Source organism: Orcinus orca, chromosome 1 (assembly GCF_937001465.1).
Source record: "Orcinus orca chromosome 1, mOrcOrc1.1, whole genome shotgun sequence".
Taxonomy (NCBI): domain Eukaryota; kingdom Metazoa; phylum Chordata; class Mammalia; order Artiodactyla; family Delphinidae; genus Orcinus; species Orcinus orca.
The window spans coordinates 135,818,459-135,841,021 of record NC_064559.1 but is presented as its reverse complement, the minus strand read 5'-3'; the positions used below and the strand labels follow the sequence as shown (position 1 = coordinate 135,841,021).

At 40.0% G+C, this 22,563-nt stretch overlaps 1 long non-coding RNA gene across 1 annotated transcript; it reads left to right on the top strand.

Annotated features, from left to right (window-relative positions):
* The first annotated feature begins 1,875 nt into the window (after positions 1-1,875).
* LOC117201982 (uncharacterized) lies at positions 1,876-21,856 on the top strand. Its single transcript, XR_004484143.1, has 3 exons — positions 1,876-1,979; positions 19,057-20,136; positions 21,250-21,856. It is a non-coding gene; the product is annotated as an uncharacterized LOC117201982 (long non-coding RNA).
* The last annotated feature ends 707 nt before the right edge of the window (positions 21,857-22,563 follow it).

The following is a 22,563-nucleotide window of genomic DNA, read 5'->3' as shown; positions in this document are numbered from 1 at the left end:
TTTTAACCCCACATTTGTTTATTTATTTTTTTATTTTTGACTGTGTTAGGTCTTTGTTTCTGTGCGAGGGCTTTCTCTAGTTGGGGCAAGCGGGGGCCACTCTTCATCGCGGTGCGCGGACTTCTCACTATTGCGGCCTCTCTTGTTGCGGAACACAGGCTCCAGACACGCAGGCTCAGTAGTTGTGGCCTCACGGGCCTAGTTGCTCCGCAGCATGGGGGATCTTCCCAGACCAGGGCTGGAACCCGTGTCCCCTGCATTAGCAGACAGATTCTCAACCACTGCGCCACCAGGGAAGCCCTTGAATAACTATTATTTTAAGCAAGCTTGTCCTCTCCAGGTTTCACTACCCTCATGATATGCTATTATCTTAAAATCAGCTGCCTACTTACTCTTAACATTTTCTGTCTGGTTCTTAAGACATTTGTGTTTGCAACCATTGCCTTGCAATCTGGGGTGACAGAGCTCTTGGATTAGATGGATTAGACTGAGTCCTCTCCTCAAGAAGGTAGAAACTTATCTCTGTACTCCTTTTTGCAATTACCTATCAGCACAGTGACTTATATACTAGGTGCTTAATAAATATTTGTGGATTCAAATTTAAATTCAATGTAGCGAAACTTTATCAGATATTTATGATGTTCCAGGCACTGTGTTAGGGAACAGGGATACGATGGAGATCAAAAGAAATGTGGTTCTTATTCTCTTGGAGACTACACTACAGGTAGACAATGATGATGTTAAGAGCCAGTGATCTTAAAAATAATAATGTCTTCTATTTTTATAGTTTCTTTTGTTTCCAAAGACTGTGCACATATATACTAACTCATTTAGTGCCATGACGTTTGACATACATTTTCTCCTAATGGCTATTTTTTAGTATATTCCAAATGAAGTAAGTTAGAAGAGATTATTGGTTAACCGAGATTTTAAGATTTGATTTAATGGGGTGGTAAATTAATTAATTCTTTCAGAAGACGGTATCTTTAAATCCAAAAATAGCTTGCATAAAGGACATTGTCTCTCGGCAAGTTGGGAGATGTGCCAATTTTTGACGGGCCCTAAGAATCCTTACCAACTTTCCTGCCATTTCATGAACCTAACTCTCTTGATAGCTCCAGGATTTAAGTTAAAAGAGTGCCTAAAACAAAGTCCAGAGCACATGACCCTTGTCTCTTCATGTATGCTGTATGTCTCTAGATCAGTCGTGAAGGCTTTCAACGGTTTCACTCTTTCCTTGAGTAGGTTTCCTGAATTCACCAGACTTGCTGTCACCTGGAAATCTCCTGCTTATTTGGTTGTCAACACAGGCTAGAGGAATAGAGGATAATGCCACGCACACCTCAACAACTTTCTGTCTTGCTATGTAACTGAAAGTGTTGGTCTCGCTTTTTTCATTTGTCGCGGGCCTCCCCACGCCAAGAACTGTCTGAAGGACATAAATGGAAAGAGGCAGAATTTAGGATGACTGAGAAGAGATAGTATATTTCTGAATTTTCTAGTAAGCACTTATTCCCGTGTCATTACCAAGTAAGGATGAAAGAGGCTCACGGAGAGCAGTGGACGAGGATCATTTAAAAACTCCAAATGCAAATCACAGTTACAAAAAGTGCTTTTGGTCAAACATTAGGAAAGAACATTACTACATTTGAACAACCCTACCTAAGAAAACCGTGTAGGAGGGAGAGAAGGAGACTCTTGGAATGGGAGGAAATTCCAGTTCAGTCTGGTTTACAGAAACTTCAACCACAAGCTCTTTTCAAAAGAATATCAGGATTCAAGCATGACATCATCTAAAGAAATGCTCATTGGTGTTCAGACCCTGACTGGCTGGGATCTGGTTCTCTTTATTTAACCCTTTCTCAGCTATTACCCGTTTAACTTTGGGAATACACTTTTCATGTTGTTTGCAGCAGCAGTAAGCACTGGAGCAGAAAACACTGGAACGCAGTTGCTTTCTATAAACTCCTCACCTCAGTGTAAATTTTTATGCTTAGAGTGTCAAAAGTTATTTCAAATGCTTTGTTGCTATGTAGTTGCAAAAGCAGCATTACTGAGAGAAATGCTTCAATTAAAGCCTTTGAAAAATAGAGGATATCAAGTCATTGTGTGGTTATCTTCTCCACCTTAGTCTCCTTTCTCTTATTTTTATCCCAATTTTATCGAAATATAATTGACACATAATATATTGTGTATGTTTAAGGTGTACAACATAAAGATTTGATACAAATATATATTACAAAATGATTACCACAATATAGTTAGTTAGCACATCCACCACCCCACATAGTTACGTGTGTGTGTGTGTGTGTGTGTGTGTGTGTGTGGTAAGAACATTTAAGATCTACTCTCTCAGCAACTTTCAAGTATACAATACAGTATTGTTAACTATAGTACCATGTTGTACGTTAGATCCCCAGAACTTATTCATCTTATAACTGGAAGTTTGTACCCTTTGACCAGTGTCTCCCCATTTCCTCTACGCACCGGCACCTGGCAACCACCATTCTACTCCCTTTATCTATGAGTTTGACTTTTTTAGATTCCTCAGATAAGTGAGATCATACAGTATTTGTCTTTCTCTGTCTGCCTTATTTTGTTTAGCATAATACCCTCAAGGTCCACCTATGTTGTTGCAAATGGCAGGATTTCCTTTACTTTCAGAGCTGAATAATATTCCCTTGTATACATATATCACATTATCTTTATCCATTCATCCTTTCATGGACACTTAGGTTGTTTCTATACCTTGGCTATTGTGAGTAATACTGCAATGAACATGGGAGTGCAGATATCTCTTCAAGACAATAATTTCATTTCTTTCAGATATATACCCAGAAATGAGACTCCTGGATCATATGGTAGTTCTATTTGTAATCTTTTGAGGAATTCTTTCATACTGTTTTTCATAGTGGCTATACCAATTTACACTCCCACCAACAGTGTATAAGGATTCCCTTTTCTCCACATCCTTGCCAACACCTGTTGTCTCTTGTATTTTTGATAACAGCCATTCTAACAGTGTGAGATGATATCTTCTTGTGATTTTGATTGGCATTTCTCTGATTATTAGTGATGTTGTGCATATTTTCATGTACCTGTTGGTCATTTGTATGTCTTTTTTTTGGAAAAAAAAATGTCTATTCAAGTCCTGCCCCTATTTTTAAATCAGATTATCTGGGTTTTTAAAATTTGTCTGTTTTGTTTTGCTATTGGGTTGTGTGAGTTCCTTATGTATTTTGGATGTTAACCCCTTGTCAGATATATGGTTTGCAAATATTTTCTCCTATTCCATAAGTTGCCTTTTCATTTTGTTGATGTTTCTTTTACTGTGTAGAAACTTTTTCATTTGATATAGTCCCACTTATTTATTTTTGCTTTTGTTGCTTGTGCTTTTGGTGTCATATCCAAGAAATCATTCCTAAGGCCACTGTAAAGATTTTCCCTATGTTTTCTTTTAGGTGTTTTATGAATTCAGGTCTTTCTTACATTTAAATAATTAATCTATTTCACGTTAATTTTTGAGTGGTATTAAGATAGGAGTCCAACTATATTCTTTTGAATGTGAATATCCAGTGTTCCCAGAACAATTTATTGAAGAGATTATCCTTTCCCTATTGAGTATTCTTGGATTCCTTGCCAAATATTAGTTGACCATATATGTGTGGGTTTATTTCTGGGCTCTCAATTCTGTTCCATTGATCTAAGTGTCTGTTTTATGCCAGAACATACTTTTTTGATTACTATAGTTTTGTAATATAGTTTGAAGTCAGGGACTGTGATGCCTCCAGCTTTGTTCTTCTTTCTCAAGATTGCTTTGGCTATTTGGGGTCTTTTGTGGTTTCATACAAATTTTAGGAACATTTGTTCTATTTCTGTGAAAAATGCCTTTGGAATTTTTATAGAAATTGCACTGTTCTATACATAGCTTTGGGTAATAAGGTCAGTTCCCTTTCTCTTATAATCACACTCTTACCTTTTGGGTTAACATTTATGTCAGATTATTGCTTTACCTTGTCATTATGGATGGATATTAAAATTACAGGCTTATAACTAAGCAGCTATTTGCAAAAACTGAAGTAACGTATCATGACCACCAAAGAGATGTAAGTATTTTGGCTGAATGGTGATAATTTTATTTGGATATTCCCCACTTTATCTAGGAAAAGACACTGATACAGTTAATGATTTCGAAAATATACCATTCTGGAATTAGCCTTTATTCTTCCTGTCTTCTCACTGGATGCTTGAATGGAACCAGATAGACACAGGCAGTAATTGTGGGTCAGAGTGATAAAATGACTCATAATATTGAGCTTAATAGTTGTGAAACCTAGGGATATTATCTTGATTTCATATCATTTTCACTGCCTTCTACTGGTAATATAGGAAATATGTGATTTCCAGTTAATAAATTCAAACCCTCCCTATTTCAATCATCTTTTGATTTTCATAACATCTCTGGAGATAAAAGAGACAACTATCAGAGGCAAGAAACACAGGTCTAGAGGCATGAAGAGCTGTATACAATAAAGGAACATAGGGATGAGAATATGGGCACTTTGATCCCACACCCACTGGCAAGACGATTGATGGATGAAACATAACTGTCAGCCAGTAGACTAAGGAGGAAGGAGCTACTTCTTGAGCTTTTCAAACATGATGAGCTTACTCTCCCCTCTGGTTCTATTACTACCAAAACAATCATAAGACTTGACCCCACCAGTCAGGATTTGGTCCCTAAAGATATGAAGAGAAGGGTGGGAAGGCAAGACCCCCCCTGTGGTTGACTGTCAGAGGAGATAGGAAGTTCAGACAAAGAGAGTATGAATAGCTGGGGAGCATTAGCTGTCTCTTTACCCTCTTCCACACTGGGACCTGCATTTCAACTAATACAGAATTGGTGGTTGACTCAGAATGACATAGTGTTTAACACTGTCAAAGTAGTTGTGTTTGAAAGGGTAACAGTTGTATATTCTTTACCTGGTTCAACAATATTCCCTTGTCCCCTGTGAAAGGCGTTTTCTAGAATAAAGACTCCCTCTAGCCCAAAGCTCAAAATTAGCAGTCATATTGAATAGTAAAAACAAATCAACAAACTGCTATGCATTTGATTCAGTTTATAAATCCACTGTCTTTCAAATATCCATGTTGTAAAGCAGGTTCTTCAGGAAACAGACACTGAGAGCATGTACTGGGTAGTACCCTGCCTTTTGGAGAAGGGAAGGCAATAGGATTGGGGAGAGGGCAGAGTCAATGTGTGATGGTCCCAAGAAAAGCCTCAGGTTACTGTGACATTTGTCACAGAGCCCTTTGGGGATCTCTGAAGCTGGACTTGCCTTGCAGAGTTGTCCTGAATTGGCACTAGAAGACTGGGTCTTTATACCCTTGCAGTGACAAGTCATGGGATGTGGGTGACCCTGTGACCCTGGGTGAGGTGGCTTTCTAGGGTAAGTCCTAGAGAAGGACTCAGCTGAGAGCTGTAAGTGGTCAGTACAGCAGGTAGCTGAGGGAATGTGTATCTCAGTCCTGGAGGATGGATTTGGGCAGTGTATTACAGCATCCACTAAAATACAAATTAGACTTCTAAGTTATTTAATTCTTTCAAAAGTTGCCAGAGTGTACCAGAGTTATAAAGACTTCAGAGAGATCCTTCAATGGCCCAGAGATGGCAGATCTCTTAGAAATTATAAGGCAAGTCTCTTTTTTGGGACCTTTTTACTCATCAAACAAATAGATTTTCCGTTTACTATATGGTAGCAAAAACACAGGGGCTGTTCTGGTTTTTGATATGTAGGGTGTTTGGGGGGACTGGGGCAGGAGTGTAGCTGCCTCCGTACAATCTGCTTGGAAGAATAAAAAGTGGTTGGCTTAACCTTCACCACCCCAGCTTGAGTCCACATTCTTAGAAGATGAGCTAAAGGTTGAATTCTGGATCTTTCTGTGTAAGAGGGGGAAAAATCTGCTGCCAAGTACAGGAGCACTGGAGCCTTGAGACGGAATCCAAAAACTGGTTGTGGATGAGGAATAATGCCTTATATGGCGTGACTGTTCGGAGCCACTTCAGGGAGCTGGGGGATCATCGTGGCATTGCTTATGATAATCAAGGGCTGTCTGAGATTCAGGAGGTGAAGCAAGAAGATATGTGTGCCTAATGTTGAAGAAAAGCATTTCTATGTCTGTTAACATTTATGGTGTCCGATTGAGTGGGTTAGCAAAATAAAGACAGATGGCAACAGATTAATGCGAACATTTACTATACCTACAATACTGTGCCCACTCCAGCTGAAGCTCTCCTGCTTAACTTCCTCTACAACTCACAGTCAAATGTCACTTAGTGACCCTGAAGAGAAGAGCAATTTATGATGGATCAGGAATCAGGATTAACCATACATTTATCATGGAATGAGGAATCAGAAACTTCATTTAATGTATAAGTGATGTTTGTCTGGGGCTGGTGGATCATTACTTTGCAATCACTCCTTGTGTTAGGAAGCAGGAATTGATTAGCCTAGGGTCATTAAGTCCATCCCCTGCCTCCAGGCTGTACAGTTTGTGTAAATGGTTCCAGCTGGATATGCCTTTATGCTATTCTTAAGGAGCTCCTGAAGAGGAAATTACGAGATGTCCCTGAGGAGCACATTGTGAGGGTCTCACAGTCTTAAGCTCCAAGAAGTTCTTTTCCATATTTAAGGAGCACTGGAGGAGGGAGTCATAATATCTGGGCTCTCCTACTAACTCTATTAACTCTATTGTGACTTAATTTTTCCTATGTAAGAGATGAGTAAAAGTATTTCTCCAGACAACTCCAGCACCCCTCCAACACTGTCAGGAGGATCAAAGGAGACAGTGATATGGAGAACACTACTGTGTTTCTAAATTAGGTCATGATGTACCAATTCAAGGTACAAATTGAGATCAATTAGATGCAATTAAGGACTGATCAGGTCATAGAGAAGCAGATGTGATTAGGAGTGAAAAGCCTCAGTGAGTTTAGATTGAGGACAGGTCTAAGATGAGGTTTATCATGCCTACAGTAGAACATCAGGTGTATTTGACTTGGTCATGTTCAAGTCTATTGCTTTCATCACAATGTGATACCAAAGGTTATGTTATCTGGTATGGGCGTTTCAGTTATCATTGTTGGGTTTAAGTACCATTTGGAATGCTTTTTGTTTCTTGCTTTAAGATGCTCAGGGACCTGGAGTGCACTGTCCTGTGTTTGTCTGAATCCGATTACTTGTAGGACAGTGTGGGTTTGGTGTTGAACCAGAAACCTACCCACTCATTGCACATGTGTTTCCATATCCCATAATGAAAAATTCATTGTAGATTCAAGCCTCTGATAAATGGTGGTAAATTTTTTCCAACGTTGGAATTTTTCTAACGTCTGATAAATGTCTTTCATAATTCACCAAAGCTTTTAGAGCACAAGAGAACATCCATTATAAAGCAGAGATATGAATTCTCCCTGTATATGCCTCTGATATGAACTCACCTTTGCTTTGCTGGCGTTTGAGTTGGGGCCGTTTTGTTGTTGCTGCCCAATGGGCTACGCAGTTGCACTGGAAGAGTTGTGACCCCCTCTCCTTCGACTCTTGGACACAATTTGTCCTGTCTCTTTCACCCTTGGAGAGCCTCACAGCTGGTCTGCATGATACCCGATATCATTTTGATGATAAATGAAGGCCTTTCTTAAAGTACAGTATCTCTATCCTGCGATGGTGAACGGAAAACCTCCTCCAAGGACGATGAACTTCCTATTAGTCGCAGTTATTGCACAGTCATTTCTGCTCTTTGATTTTTGCATTTCCTAAAGTTTGGGTATATTTCTTTCTTTCCTTTTCTATTTGATTTCTGGGGCTTTACAGCAGAGTTTGTTTGAAGCTCCTGTCTTTCAGAGGCCTTTTAAAGTTTGTTTTTAAAGTAATGAATGGAGGCTTATATAAACAACAAATTGTGAAGACTGAAAATAACGTAACGATATATTATATTTGGAATAGCACCTCATAACTTACGAAGTACTTCTATTACCAAGATCAGCCCTTGTTTCATTTATGCTCACGTTGGTGCTGCAAGGTAGAGAAAGGAAAATATCAGAAAACTGGGCTTAATAAATTTAGATGTTTTGTTCATTTTCTTATTTCTACCAAGTGATGGTGCCAGTATTCAAACTCAAGTCTTCTGATTATTTGTCCATGTCTTTCAACTTGATCACACTGTTTAGTAGTAAATAAACCTTGCAATGATGTTTATTTGACACATTTAACAGTATGACTGTGGATGACTGGGCTGCCCGGCCTTTAGACAGCTGTGGTAAGTTACACAAATGAAAAGGGTAAGTGTGTTTCAGGCACAAGTCAACATTTGTAGAGGTGGTTGGAGAGTGAGCGGAGAAGGAGAGACAAAGAGGTTGTGGCTCCCAGCAGTCCTTCCTTGCAGGCGTCAGGGGATGAGCCTTCCATGCAGGCTCATCTTAGGGAGGTGGCTGTCCTGTCTCAAGTCAGTTCTGGAGCCCCAGGCTTGGAAAGAAAGACAGGGTGGAGGGTGGCGTGGTGAACATCTTCCCTTTCACAGCACTTGCTTTGGGCCTGCCACTTTTCACTTCTAGGAGACAGAAAAAAAGTAGATGCCTCAGAGAAGCTTATTTTAGGGTTTAGTAGGTGACTTTGGTGACAAGTTTACATCTGCAATGGTTAGTTTCATGTGTCAACTTGATTGGACCACAGGGTACCCAGATATTTGGTCAAACATTGTGTTGCTATGTCTGTTGGGGTGGGGGTTGGATAAGATTAACAGTTAATCATAAGACTGGGTGAAATGGATTGCCCTCTCCAGTGTGGGAGGGCCTTATTCAATCAGTTGAAGGTGTGAGTAGAACAAAAAGGCTGACCATCCCCTGAGTAAGAGAGAATCCCTCCTGCCCGACCACTTTTGTACTGGGACATCAGCTTTTGCCCACCTTTCCATTCAAAGTGAAGCATCAGTTTTTCCTGAGTCTCAGGTCTGCTAGCCTTCCAACCGGAACCACACCATCAGCTCTCCTATGTCCCCAGCTTGTGGACTGAGGTTCTTGGGAATTCTCAGCTGTCATAATCATGTGGGCCAATTCCTTATAATAAATCTCTTCCCAGATGTACATCTTGTTGGCTCTGTTTCTTTGGAGAACCCTGACTAATATAACATCCTTCCAATAAGATAGGTGGTACATAGCAAATGACGAGGCAGACGCGGCAGTGGTGAGTGAGCTGTTGGAGGTTTGGGAAAGGGGAATGGGGTCCTGGCAGGGAGGACACTCAAGAAACAGGACACAAAAATGCAGAAACAGCTACACTCTCCATACAATGTATGGGTGTGATTTCTCAACTTTGCTGTGCAGGAAGTGTTGCTGGGGAAGTGGTGAATGGAAAGAGCAGGAGGGGGAAGGCAACTTGGGAGCATGAATAAGGAGGACTGGGCCAGGTTCCACGGCAAGGGTCTTGCACAGTCATAGAACAATATAAAATGCACTGGGGTGGGGAGAATGGGAGAGAAGTAAAGAGGGTGAGAGAGCCATTCTGAGAGGGTAATAGAAGGGCATATAGACAACATCTCAAAGACTGAACTTTGTCTTTTTTTTTTTTTTGCGGTACGCGGGCCTCTCACTGTTGTGGCCTCTCCCGTTGCAGAGCACAGGCTCCGGACGTGCAGGCTCAGCGGCCATGGCTCACGGGCGCAGCTGCCCCGCGGCATGTGGGATCTTCCCGGACCGGGGCACGAACCCGTGTCCCCTGCATCGGCAGGCGGACTCTCAACCACTGCCCCACCAGGGAAGCCCTGAACTTTGTCTTTATCCAGCTTTGCTTGCTCCTTTCCTAGAGATGAAAACAACTGCCATTTCACTCTGTCAAATCAAATTTACCTTATTTTAACTCAAGCCAGCAAATATTTTCTCATTCATTTACTCCACAAATACTTATTGAGTGCTTACTGTGTACCAGGCATGGTTCTAAAGTACTGGGGATATAATAGACCAAACAGATAAAATTCCCTGCCGTCGTGGGGCTGCCCATCACAGACAAATAAGCATCTACCCTTCTGTACCTTACCCTGGCTCGTACTCTAGTAAAAGCCAACATTCTGAACAGACAAGACAGGCTCTGCTCTGAAGGAGCTTATAGTCCAATAGGGTGATTTAGACATGCACAAATAATGATCATAGCATAATTTGACATGTGGGAAGAAGTCTGAGGGAATGAGAATTACTCCCTCCTAATTTTACTTGACCCACTTTGAGATCTTTCTCTTAAGCCATATGATTACTTAGTGAATAAAAAGTATAAACTGCATTTGGCAACCGTTAATTCTCTTCAACCTCCGAACAATCCTTCGAGTTAGGTAAAACAGCGATTATTATTTGCAAGTTTGGGGAAAATGAGTGCTCAAATGTTAATGGTCCTATTTTTATGCAGAGTTTTATATTTCCATTTCATGTCAGACCACACATCCTGCCTTTCTTAACCTCTCCCACTGGAAGAAGTGAAGCATTGTGTGCCAGGTACTTGGTAAGACAGTGGCAACAAGCTGGCTCTGAGGGGTTACTAATCACGGTAAGCCAGGTGGATACAAGGGAAAATATGGTGTGGTGGATGTGGGAGTGGTATTTTGTCCTGTAATTGGCCATGCATGCCCAATTTATGTGTAATCAATGTGAGGGAGGAATGTTATATGATATTAAAATTTTCTAGGGAATATTTCCCCTCCACGTACAGACAACTTTTAACACACATAGATAGATGTATGGCTCTTTCCCTGTCAAACAGGTCCCATAAAAGGGAGGATGAACAGTGGGAATGGAAGGCAGCAGCCTTAAGGGGCAGTCTTCCTAGCAGTCCTCTTCTGGGAGAAAAGGAGGAAGGAGGGGAATGAGGACCAGTTCTCCCAGGATGCTCCTAGAACAGACCCAAGGAATTGCTGCTGTTCAAAAGTCAAGGAGACTGAAGAACAAAGACTCAGATTTTACCTAACAACTTGTGTTTAGAAGAGTTTAGCATCCCTTTCACCCTCACCATCCTCCTGAGAGGTAGACGGAATAGGTACTGATAGTCTCACGTTATGGAAGAGGAACCTGAGACTGAGACCTTAAGTAATTTATGGGGACTATAGACGAGTACAAGTGGAGTGGAGATTTGAATTCAAGTATATCTGACATTTAAACCTTAGATTTCTTTTCCTATGCTACAGTGTTTCCTCTCATGAATAAAAAGTGAGGAGGAATCAGTGATTAAATTAAATATTGTAAGTAATTATTTGTGTATTTAAATTTAATTATTTTGCAAGCCAGCATTACACTTACTCATAGTATTGCTTTTATTCTTAATTGTGGCTTGCAGAGTCTAAGGGTAATAGTTCTCAACCTCATTGCTCACCTGGAGCTTCTCAAAAACATAGGATGTGTATGTGTGTGTGTGTGTGTGTGTGTGTGTGTGTGTGTGTGTGTGTGTGTGTGTGTGTGTAGGGGATGGCGTGGAGGCAGTTAGCTATACCTTTTATACTGAGTCAGAATTTCTAGGAGGTGGAATGTAGTGTTTCCCAGGTTATTCTGATAGGCAGCCAGGTTTCGAAGCTACTGTTAGGTCTTATGCTTAAGCTGAGTCTGGCTCTGTCGGAGTGTGGCTGACCAAGCCTCCCCAAAAGGTGTCCAAATGGTGACCATGCTTATATATATTCATAACTTAACAAGGCCCATTCTTGATTGACATACATGGAACAACTTAGCAGAATTCTGAGATAATCCCGATGACCTGTGTCCTGTATATTCCTCTCCCCTTGAGTGTGGCCTAGACCTGCGAATATGATGAGACAGTCACTCCCTTGGTTAGGTTACATGATGCTATAAAGGTAAATGGATTTTCCTGATGTGATTAAGGTCCCCAATCAGTTGACTTTAAGTTAACAAAAGGAGGATTATTTTGGGTGGGCCTGACCTAATTAAATAAGCCATTTAAAAGAAAGTCTAGAAATTGGGGTCAGAAAAAACAGCAGAGGTGCCCTCCTGTTAGCTGTGAAGAAGCAAGCTCCCAGTCATGGTGAGGGCCATTAGGTGGGGAAGGGTGGGTGTCCTCTACAAACTGAGGGTCTCAGTCCTCCTACCTCAAGGAACTGAATTCTTCTGACAGCCAGATAACTTGGAAGGGGACACAGAAGCCCAGGTGAGATCTGAAGCCCTGGCTGACATCTTAATTTTAGCCTAGTGATACACTGAGCAGAATACCCAACTCATCGGTGCCTAGACGCCTGTCCTGTGGTGAGATAATAAATTTGTGTTGTTTTAAGCTTTTCAGTTTGTGGTAATTTGTTATGCAACAATAAAAAAAAAATGATACAAATATTAAAGTAAAATAAAGATTTTCTAGGACAATGGCTAATAAACTGCAAATATCTTGGAATTATTTAAGTGCTTTTCTTTTTTCTAGGTTAAAGGGAACCACATAGTGACAAAACAAGCAAACAAAGTTTCAGTGTTAGACACATTTGCAATCAAATCTTCATTTACCTCTAACCCATGTTGTTGTTGTTGTTGTTGTGTGTGTGTGTGTGTGTGTGTGTATGTGTGTGAGTGAGAGAGAGAGAAAGAAAGAGAGAGGGAAGTATGGATAAGTTAAATTTTATTATAGTTTTTAAATTGAGATATAGTTCACAAACCACAAAATTCACCCCTTTAACCTATACAGTTCAGTGTTTTTTTATTGTATTCACAAGGGTGTGCACCTAACATCACTATCTAATTCCAGATATTTTTATCACTCCCCAAAAGAAACCCTGCGCCCCTTAGCAATCACTACCCATTTCTCCCTCTCTATAACTCTTGCAATCACGAATCTACTTTCTCTCTTTGGATCTGTCTATTCTGGACATGTCATATACATGGAATCATATAATATGTGGCCTGTTGTGTCTGGTTTCTTTCATTGAGTATAATGTTTTCAAGATTCATCTGTTATATAATAAACAAAATGTGTTATATCCATACAATTGATATTATTCAGCCACAAAAGAAATAAAATACACTTTTCCTTTATGGATTTTGTTTTTCTGTTGTTAGGTACATATATTTTTATAATGATGTCATCTTGATTGATTGACATTTTAATCATTTAAAAACATTCTTTATTGTCTGTAGTAACACCTTTTATTTTAAAGTTTATTATTTCTGATATTAGTATGGCCATTCAAGCTCTCTTCTAGTTGCTATTTGTATAATAGATCTTTTTCTGTATTTTTACTTTCAAACTATTTTCTCCTTTGACTCTAAAGTTTGTCACTTGTAGATATCATATAGTTAAATCATGCTTTTTAAAATCCAGCCTGCTAATCTTTGTCTTTTATTGGAGTGTTTAATTCATTTACATTTAATGTAATTACTAAGGTAGGATTGATGTCTACTATTTTCCTATTAGTTTTCTGTGTGACTTATGTCTTTCTTGTCCCTTTTTTGTTCTATTAGTGACATATGTTACATAGATATTTTTTACTGTGGCATTTTAATCTCCTTGTTGTTTCTTTTAGTATATTTTTTTGAGTTATTTCCTTAATGGTTGCCATGGTGATTACAATTAACATTATAATTGATCACAATTTAGTTTGTATGAATACAAATTTAATTTCAATATTATACAAACATTTTGTTCCTAGCTGCATTCCCTCTCCTCTCCTTCGTCATAAAAATGACATCTTTGTGCATTATTTGCTTATCAACGGAGTTATAATTATTGCTTTACACAGTTGTCTTTTACTCTTATAGGAGAAGAAAATAATTACAAACTGAAAATACAGTTTAACTGTTTTTATATTTACCTATGTATCTACCTTTACCAGTATTTTCTATTTTTTCATGTGGATTTGATTTATTTTCTAGTATCCTTTCATTTCATCACAATAGACTCCCTTCAGTATTTCTTGTAGGGAAGGTCAGCTAGTGACAAATTCTCTCAGTTTTTGTTCATCTGACAATATTTTAATTTCTCCTTCATTTTGAAGGATAGTTTTGCTAGATATAGAATTCTTGCTTGATAATTCTTTTTCTTTTAGCACTTTGAATATTTTATTCCACTGCCTTCTGGCCTCCATGGTTTCTGATAAAAACTGGATATTAATCTTGATGATTTCTTGTACATGATGATTTATTGTACCTTCTCTTGCTGTTTTCAAGATCTTCTCTTTGCCTTTCCATAATTTGATTATAATGTATCGAGGTGTGGATCTCTTTGAGTTTATCCTATATATAGTTCATTGAGCTTCTTGAAGGTGTAGATGAATGTTTTATAAATCATATTTGAGGGGTTTCTGGTCATCATTTCTTCAAATATTCTTCCTGTCATTTTCAGTCTTCTCCTACTGGGACTCCTGTTATGCACATGTTGGTACCCTTTTGTTGTGCCATAAGAATCGGAGACTGTTCATTTTCCTTTATTCTTTTTCTTTTTTATTCTTTAGACTGGATAATCTTGACTGACCTATTGCCAAGTTCTCTGATTCTTTCTTCTGCCAGCTCAAGTCTGATATTGAGCCCCTCTAGTAATTTTTTATCTCTATTATTGCACTTTTTAACTCCAGAATATCTATTTGTGCTTTTAAAAATAAAAATGTCTATCTACTGATATTTTCTATTTGGTGAGACATTATTCTCATACTTTTCTTTAGATGTGTTGCCTGTCAGGTTTTGAATATATTTAAAATATCTGATTTAAAGTCTCTGTCTAGTAAGTCTAACATCTAGATTTCATCAGGGACAGTTTCTCCTGATTGACATTTTTCCTATGGAGGGACCATACTTTCTTGTTTCTTTGCATGTTTCACAGTTTTTTTGTTGAGAAATAGACATTTTAAATAATACAATATGGCAACTCTGGAAATCAAACCCAGAAGTTATTGTTGTTTGTTTGTTTAGGGACCCTCTTGAACTAATTATGTAATCTCTGTTTTCTTTGTCATGTTTAGCCACTAATATCTCTGCACAGTTAGCTTGGTGGCAAGATAATAATAGTAAAGTTATTTTCTTAAATGCCTGGAACCAATAAGACTCTCAGCCTTTGTTGAAGGGCTTTGTCTGTGTATTGGGGTACATCTTCAACTCTCAGCTTGGTAGTTTACAACTTTGCATAACCCTTCACTTCTTGCTTCCACAGAGCCTCAAGGTTAGCCAGAAATGGGAGTGTAGGGCCTTCTCATACACTGGGGATGTGTGCAGCCCTATGCACGCACATGGGTTTCTAGATTCTCAGAAATATGTCAGAGATTTTTAAAGCCTCAGTGAATATTTCCTTATGATTTTTCTTTTAAGTTTTTTGGTTAGCTTCTTGTATTCCCCAATTTTTATCCCTTTCTCAGGCAACTGAAAGGTTATACAGTTGCTGCTGATTTATTTATTTATTTTTTGGCTGTGACACATGGCATGTGGGATCTTAGTTTCCCAACCAGGGATCAAACCCATGCCCCCTGCAGTGGAAGTGCAGAGTCCTATCCACTGGACTGCCAGGAAATTCCCAGCTGCTGATTGTTTTTGATAAACATTTTCAGGGAAAAGGCTATTCATACTAAGTGAGCTCTGATTCAGGTCAAATAAAGACAGTCTTTCAAGTGGGATTTCCTGGGAACTGGCAGACTGGAATGACAGTTCTCTGGGAACCCTCCTGTGGCTGTTAGTCCAGTGATTTTTATTGTAACTCTGGGGCTGTTGGTTTTCAAGGTTGTATCAGCACTGAGAAGAGGGAGATGGAAACAGGGCAAGTCATAACACCATAAAGCTTGATTTTCTTATGGGGATTCAGCTGTTTTTCTTGAGTAAACAATCCTCATTGCAAATGTTTGGTTAATTTCCAGAGTTTTGAAATATTTAATTTTGACCATTTTGCCAGTGTTCTTTTTGCTTTATGAAGAGGCAGATTTTTGGAGGTCCTTTCTCTTCCATTCCCATTGACATCATCATCTTTATTTTAAAGAATAAATCATGTTTACTCTTTAACAAATTTCTTAAGATTCCATACTTCCTCTTTTTGTAAAGTGGACTAATAATATCTGACCTACCTTATTTTAGATTTATGGTAAGAACTAAATGGAGTAATACAAAGAACATAAAGAGTTCAAAATAAGGACAAGTTGAAATTGAACATACAATTTTAATTGTATTATTTTTATTGTGTTATTGTTCTTTTGTTGAGATATCTATATCCATATAGTGCTCTGGCAGAGATGCCTGGCTCTCCTCAACATTTGTGCTTCCTTTTCCAGGGTGTAGAGTTGTCTCTTGGAAATGATTTCCTGGCCACAGGCTATATTTTCAGCTCCCTACCCCTTATATCTAAGGGAAACATGCAATTGGTTTTCACCAATGGATTTTATGCAACGTGTTGATGCTGAGTGACGGGCATTAAGAAACAGTATGCCTCTCTTCCCCCTTCTCCCAGTTTGATGCAAAAGAGCATGGTGACTTTGAGGGTCACATGTTAAATATAGCGGAGCTACAGGAGGGAATGAGTCTGGCATCCTAGATTATTACTTGAAAAAGCACCCATCCTAGTTTTTTTATTTTTATTTTGGTGAGTGAGAAATAAATTGTTTTGTTTGATCTATTAATGAATTTTTGGGTTCTTTTGTTACAACAGATAGAGTTACCTTAATACAAGAGGCAGTTCCATGAAAGCACTGTTGGGTAAAATTATTTTACCTAATCTTGTATATCTGAGGATCTCAGAGTGAGGGTCTACACTGTATAGGTAGTCAATGTGGGTATACCTAGACTCTATTCTCTGGGCTGGTTTAATGAACTGGTGAAACTCCCTTTAGACAGAGGAGAGAATTAATAGCTGTCAGGTTGGGGTTGATGACTTGTCCCCCAAGGAGAAGACCCTCCCAAGAATAAATGGCTAGCCTTTAACTTCCTAGATAATATGTTAGACTGAGGAAGAATGGGTTCCTTTTATGTAGGTCCAGGAAGGCTTCTCTAGGCCAAGGTCAGAATCTTAAAAGAGACTATGTCAAGGGTGGAAATACCTGCCTAGAAGATTGATGTCAGTTTTAACACGTGGAGAGTCATTCTGGGAGTCAGGAATAGCAGAGAAATTTGAGCAAATGTCATAGGTGGTAGTGGAGGAGGCTTGCAGTGGTTTGGGACACATATGAGACTCCCCAGGGATTCCTTGAATCAAAATGGGCTATGGAATCTCGATATTTTGCTAGCGAGGGTTATGTAAAGGACTGTTCTTCTGTTGCTTTATCGTGACATACATTTCTGATTGAACCATCAGGCTTCTGAAACCTGAGGAAATTGCGGCACACACACACACACATGCTATGATGAGCTGGGTTATACAACTTATAATGGAGGCAGAAAAAGACGCTGTGATTTGAGTCGGTCCTTTGCTCCTTCTTTTTTATTGTCTGAAGTTTCCTTTTCCTTTTCTAATTGTATGACCACTGGGACTAGAGATCCCATGGATGGAGTTCTGAGAAATCCAGTGGAATGTTGTAATAAGAATCTGTTTCCTATTGATCTTCTCCCCTCCCAGTAAGCTCGTATTTGGATTGCTTTGGGCGTGGGGGGAATGGGGCAAGAGCAAACATCCAGTAACTTACATTTTCAGGAGCTTTGTGGTTTCTACTCAGAAACTCAGTGAACTGATCATGATGGCAAGCAGAGGTTAAATCTCCATCTCATCATCAAACTGGGAAGAATAAAGCATTTGTATTCAGTCACACAATGTGGAATGAGGGCAGCTCTTAAAATGATTGCTCAGGGTGCTTTTTCACATAGCCTCTGTTTAGCTGTATGTGACAGCCTGCTCAGAGAGAAACTTTTGACTAGATATATAATAAATGAGAAATGCCCTTGGGAAAAGGGAAACACCTGTTTTTCCCCCACTTAGTTCAATTCCTACCCATTAATTACTCAGGAATACTTAGCTGGCAGACATGAACTGTACAGCCCTGCCTCCCCTCCCGCTGCACCCCATTCTCCTAGCCCCTGCCCCAATACAAGTCCCTTTGGCATTTTAAAAATTAAGAGCTATTTTTTCTTCCCCTTTGGCCAACGGTTTGCTTTTATACTGTCTCAATGGGGCCATAGGAATACCCTGCCCCTGAACATACACAAACCCGAGTTTGAAAAGCCTGATGTGGGAATGATCCACAGAAACAAGAGAATGCCTTTGCTTTTGCCCGTACGTGGACCTTGGCACTGCCGTGTGGGGAATTTGCCCAGGCTGTTCCACAGCCTCTGCCCTGTGCCCTCGGCGGGCAGGCAGCTCTGCTTTCTTTAGGACGGATGCTTCCGGAGAGTGACCGCTCAGAAACCTCAGATGCTTTCCCTTCACAGCAGAAGGGCCCTGCCCCAGGGTTTTAGCTGGAGCAAACATTTCAAAGGGAGATGTTTCCTGAACATCCCCTCCCCTCAAATCCATTCTACTCCACACCAGAGCTTTGCAAGAAACTCTTTCACTGCCACCTCCCACAAGTGTTTAAAAATGTTTCTTTTTCACTTAATTTACTTTCCAATTTCTTACTCATACTTGGCTCCCGTCTTTACTTCTGTGCCAATTGAAGGTAATATTATTTAATAGTCATAGATACACCTACCCACACGGGGGCCACATCCTTGTTACATTATAAGTCCACAGCTGCCCATTCTATTCTTTGAAATCAAGAGGAAACCTCCCAACAAAACAGGGCAAGATAATAAGCTTGGCTACTGTTGCTGCAGGAAACACTTCTGGTTGGCTCTGGGCATGGAGCCTCAGATTTTGGGCTGGGCCTCTGCTTAAATGGAGGGGGCAGTAGAGACCCCGGCCTGCAGCAGCCAGACCCCAGCTCCCTCACCATAAGCCCTTAATTGTTTATTAATGAAGCTTTCGCCAAACACATCTACGCATTGTCTAAACCCTCCGCCCCCAGAGCACATTCCAGCCCGCCCAAGAAAGTGCACTGTAGGACCGTTCTCTGAAAAGTCTCATTCCGTCCTTGGCAGAGTTGGTTAGGATTCAAACTTTTCATTTTTTTTTTTTTTTTCACTTTTATTGGCAGCACCAGCTAAATATGAGATTGTTTCTGAACCCTTATAAATGGCGGCACAGGTGTCACCACTCAAAGCTGAGCTCGCATCCCTTTGCCTCCACCGCCTGAGAACAGTGTCCCTTTCTGCTCCGCAGCTGGTCTCCAGGCCTCAGAGACAGGAAAACCCGGGTGGAAACTCCTCCCAAACACCCAGTGGATGGAGCAATCCAGCAGGAATAAGCCAACAGTTGCTGCTTGGTATTTGAACATCATTTAATGAGTGCCCAGAATTCATCTGTAAATGTACATTGTTAATTTAGGGTCTGCTATTCATTAATTAGGGCTTTAGTGGCAACTGCCATCGAGCTATCTGCAATGTTTAAGGTTACGTCAAGCCCTAGTAAACGGCTTGCTGATAACAGGCTGCATCCATCTTCATTACTCGGCCACTCCTGTCTGACTTCGCTCAGCATCTTCGAAGGGCCATGCCTCTTGGAACTGAAGAATTAAACTTTTATCCAAACCAGATTCTGCTCTTTCACCTCTTCTGATTCCTTGAGTAGTTCCCATTTATTTTGCCTAAATGACATCTGATTACCTAACATGGAGTAGAGCAAGGTCTTAACCTAAAACAGCCTGCAGACCTCAGTTCTCAGCTGGAGAATTCCAGTGGGTTAACGCTAAGGAAATCCTTACATTTCCATTTCATCTGATACCGGGCTCAGTGTAAAAGCAATAGTTTCTGATTTTTCTTCTCATAAGGTTGCAGTTCCAACAGAATTTTTTTTAAAGCCAGAGAAATACAGGAAATTAATTTTAAACCTGGAGAATAAATGTCCTTATTGGTTCGAGTTTACTTTTGCAGTGTTTCTCTCTCTGAAAACATGTATCATTTGAGGCAATCACCGTGCCAAATGAAATAATTCCAACCGTCTAAAGAGCCCTACATTCCGAGCCTCAGCTGTACAAACGCAGTCATGTTGGAGGTACACGCTCAGTCACCAGAGGGGCTCAGAAACCTACACTGCTTTCCTGTTTCTAGGCCCACAGTTGAAGCAGGCAGCTAGGGCAGACATTTAGCGAGATACTGTTCTTAAAGAAACTATATAAGTACAAGTTTGTTTATCCTTCAAACACTAGGTTAGAGGATTTGCATAAAAACTAACTTCCATTGACAGATGGTCTCCATAAGTCGTTGATTCTGAGAAAGGAGAGAGCTACCTGGCATGGCTGTTTAACACATTAGGGAGCTTGCAGGGAGAGCTTACTGCTCCCCTGAACCATGGTTCAATTTTAAGCATCACTGGCTGGGATGGGCTATTTTAACTATGTCAAGAAGTGAGCTCGAGAGCCTCATGCTCAGTGTGTGCAAGGGAGAGGAGAGGAAGAGAATGATATAGCCCAAGGGAGGGTATCTGAAAACCTTTGCACCACTGAGCTGGCACACTTATCGCAGGGTGACAGTCTATACCGCAGGCCTGCAGTGCATTGCTGTTTGAAGTGCATGCTGCCAACTGGCTTAGAAAATGCAGATCCCCTTCTCAGATAGAGAGAGCGAGAGACAGAGTGTCAGCTGACTGACATTCCCAGTAATCGGTATTCCTTGCCTCTGGATGTGGGAGTGCGGATCCCAGCCGGGTCTGCCAGATTGGAGGCGGCTCTTCCCAGGAAAGGCCATTGTCTCCCAGCTCTCACCACCAGCGCATCCGGGGCTAGCCTTCCGCTGGAGGCTCCCTACCCCTTTTCACAGGCTGGCAAGAATGCCATCCCTTTTTCTTCTCCTTTGAGTTTGGTAATTAAATTCCACATCACAAAGATTAAAAAAGTGAGTTGTGTTTGTGGATCATCTTCTCGTCCTGTATCTTACCAAACACAAAATAGAAAATGCCCCAGAGACTATGGTGAGGAAAACAAACAAACAAACAACAAACCCAAGGAAACAAAAGGCTTGGTTTATAACATTTAGTCGTGAAGTTATCTACATTATATGCTATTGAAAGAGATAATCTAAAGGCAATGATTTCTTAAATTTACCACAATGATGTGCTGGACACTTAAAGTAAGAGCCCTTTGAAACTGATGTGCTTGAAGGATAAAGCACACTCTTTCTTTGGAAGAGAGAAAGCCAATATATTGTGGAGGCAGAAGGAACAATGGAGGTCAGAGCTGAAGGTCTCTGCTAGAAGCAAGCTATATACAGGTATTTTAATTTTTTTTATTCAGACAGAAACTCTGCTCTAGGACCTGGAGCACTGCATGCAGACTGCTGGTAGGAAAAGTGCTCAATTGTTCAATTTTTATTATTCAATATTGTATTAAAATTTTTTTAGGCTCTTTGGGCCAAGGCGACTTTTAAAAGGTTAAAAGCTATTCAAAAGGGTTACCGTATCCATAAAAGCAAATGAGATTAAGCCTAAAGACTGATGGAGGAAAAACAATAATTTAGATAAACTGCTACCAGCTCAAAAATGTTTTGACTTTTACCAGAGAAAGGGAATTCAGAGATTCTTAGATTGGTTGTCATGTCAAAGAAAGATTCATTAAATTTGAAGCAATTATTTTTGTGCTTTTTATTGTTTGGTGTTTTAGACCAGCTTGCACCTTTCTTTGGTTATATTCTTTATAATGGTTTGGGAAATGTAATTGCATGGCTCCAACTTCCATCTGTCAACTATTGACCTTGCTAGTTGGGCATCTGTAACATCAGACACTGTTGTCATGGAAAGAATTATGATGTTTCAATCGAATGTATTGCAAAGTTAACAAATCCATAACATGATCTGGATCACATGGAAGAGTTTAGAAAATGTGTTTCAGAGACCTCAGGGAAAAGTGACTAGGAGCTGCCCATTAATGTTTATCTCCACTGCTTGCCATTAATTGTGAAATTTATCGTATTACAGCAGAAGAGCTCAATTTTACATTTGGTAGCATATATAAGTCCACGCCACTCTCTCACTTCATCCCAGCTTACCCTTCCCCCTCCTCATGTCCTCAAGTCCATTCTCTACATCTGCGTCTTTATTCCTGTCCTGCCCCTAGGTTCTTCAGAACCATTTTTTTGTTCTGATTCCATATATATGTGTTAGCATATGGTATTTGTTTTTCTCTTTCTGACTTACTTCACTCTGTATGACAGACTCTACATACATCCACCTCACTACAAATAACTCAATTTTGTTTCTTTTTATGGCTGAGTAATATTCCACTGTATATATGTGCCACATCTTCTTTATCCATTCATCTGTTGATGGACACTTATGTTGCTTCCATGTCCTGGCTATTGTAAATAGAGCTGCAATGAACATTGTGGTGCATGTCTCTTTTTGAATTATGGTTTTCTCAGGGTATATGCCCAGTAGTGGGATTGCTGGGTCATATGGTAGTTCTATTTGTAGTTTTTTAAGGAACTTCCGTACTGTTCTCCATAGTGGCTGTATCAACTTACATTCTCACCAAGAGTGCAAGAGGATTCCATTTTCTCCACACCCTCTCCAGCATTTATTGTTTGTAGATTTTTTGATGATGGCCATTCTG